This window comes from Cebus imitator, unplaced genomic scaffold (genome assembly GCF_001604975.1).
Source record: "Cebus imitator isolate Cc_AM_T3 unplaced genomic scaffold, Cebus_imitator-1.0 Scaffold343, whole genome shotgun sequence".
NCBI classification, from domain to species: domain Eukaryota; kingdom Metazoa; phylum Chordata; class Mammalia; order Primates; family Cebidae; genus Cebus; species Cebus imitator.
The window spans coordinates 880,423-882,845 of record NW_016107658.1 but is presented as its reverse complement, the minus strand read 5'-3'; positions in this window follow the sequence as shown (position 1 = coordinate 882,845).

The window sequence follows — 2,423 nt, the reverse complement described above, 5'->3', positions numbered from 1 at the left end:
AAAAAAAAAAAAAAAAAAAAAAAGACAAATTGATAGGAACAGAGAACATCTCAGTGGGTGCCAGGGCTTAGGGATATGGGAAGGGTGTGACTATGAAGGGCTAGCACCAGGGAATTCTATGGGCTATCAGAATTGTTCTGTGGCGTGATTATAGTGGTGGTTACATAAATCTATACATGTGTTCAAATTCATAGAACTGTATGTTATCCCACACTCTCAATTTTCCTACATGATAACTTTTTTAAAGCTTTCAATAGTTCTCTCATTGCTTGTAGATTTAAATTCAGGAGTTTGGGCCAATATATTGAAAGCCTTCCATGGTTCCCTCCAACTCTGCTCTGCCAGTCTACTTTTCCACCCTCATTTCTCACTGCACCTTATCTCTAATGCATACTCTATTCCAACCATACTGTAACTAGTCGGTGATCAGTGAACATATGTCATGACCTCTGACACTTCTGTGTCTTTGCTTGTAATATTCTCTCTGCTAAAATGCAGCCCCACCCACCATCACCAATGGAAACCCTGCTTATCCTTCAAGTCTTAGTTCAAATCTCACATCCTCTACATACTTCCTCATCTCCTCAATCAGAATTGAATCTCTTTCCCCAGTGCTCCCACAGCACTTTGTTTAGATTTCATTGCCTGTGTTCCAGAAATTAGGCAATAAAACCCCAAACCTCACTTAGAGGTATCCATCACATGAAACATTTGCATTCCTTCCATTCCTGTCTCAGTAACCAATGCCCCACTGGCTTCCAGGCCAGGCCACACCAATAGGCTTTAGATTTGCCCTGTTATTTACCTCCCCATCCTTCAAACCCCAGCTTTTAACTTCATTCTTAATTAAATAAGTTCCTGCTTTCCTGCTCTGGTGCTGAATTCCTGGTTTGGCCCCCGAAGCACATGATTCTTCCATGTCACTTCCAAGGAAGTTCAAGTTTTCTGACCTCGCTATGCCTGTTTAATCCTACTTTCCAGGCTGGGAGACAGGGAAGCTTGTCCAGCAGGTGTTGATATCTGAGGGCAGAGGCTGGAAGAAGAATGTCTTATTGGTAAGTGAGCCATTCCAATGGAGACAAGCAAGTTGGAAAGTCAAGTGAGGCAGGTAGAAGTTGGTAAGCCAGAGAAGCAGAGCCAAATGGGTCAGGAAAGCCTGAAGGGCTGGAACCCAAAGCTAAGAATATAAGCACACGGAGGGCAGGGAACCATATAGAGCAGGCTAAGCCATGAGCTGGTTTGGATAAATATTAGAAATAGAGGCCTTTTGCCTATATTCTATGTGATGTGTTAATAGATCTGCCCCCGTTTAAAGAGCCAAAAATGAGTATAAAATGCTCACTGACTTCAGTCCTACCCAGTCCAGACCATGGGTCCCAACATCTATGGGAGGCAGTACAGTAAAATGGAAAGAAGATGAGCTTTGGAATAAAACCAGGGCTTAAATTCTGTCTCCTTGCCTTAGTAGTTATGTGACCTTGGGCAAGTTACTCTCAGCTTCAACTTTTTTATATGAAAAAGAGAGATAGCATCTACCTCACAGAGTCATTGTGATGATAAAATGAATCTATATAAATGATTCAAGATGGCCCTTGGTATCTCATACGCACTCAACAGATGATAGCCCCCTTCCTTCAAAGGCACCTATCATAACTGGCCTTGTACTTCTAGTTAGTTGAATGAAGCACATCTCTATCTTCAGCCAGATCTTAAACTTGCTGAGAGCACACACTGCGTGTGAATCATTTTCATATGTATTTACTTTTAAAGCAACGTATCTTTGCGATTACAAATATCATGTAAATTTATACAAAATCTAAATGTTGCAAAACACTAAACACAGGAGAAATCTAGTAATCTCTCTCACTTTCCCAGAGAACTGCTGAAAAGATCTTGAAACATTTTCCTCTAACCCCACCCCCATATTGTTGGTTTTGTATTTTATAAAAATGGGATCATTGTTAACATATGATTCTCAAAATAATTCTAATACAAAGAAACATACGTTTCATATAAACAGAGAATTCATATGTATCAAAGATTTATTTAACTAATTGAGGTGGAAACCAGTAAGGTGGCAGCCAACTCAAAAGAGGATATGAAAACTAGTATTTTATATATAGTCAGTAAAAAAACCAAAGGAATGTTAAAATAAGATTGCTAAATTAGAATCAAAGCTGGTTAATGTTCTACAGGGCAATAAGAACCAAAATAGGGGTGTCTTTTAAAAATAATTTAATAAACATAGAGTTTACTACATAGTTTTATTTCTATAAAAATACACCTAAAATTATAATTTTAGGCCAGGCGCAGTGGCTCATGCCAGTAATACCAGCACTCTGGGAGGCCGAGGTGGGCAGATCACGAGGTCAGGAGTTCGAGACCAGCCTGACCAACATGGTGAAACCCCGTCTCTACTAAAA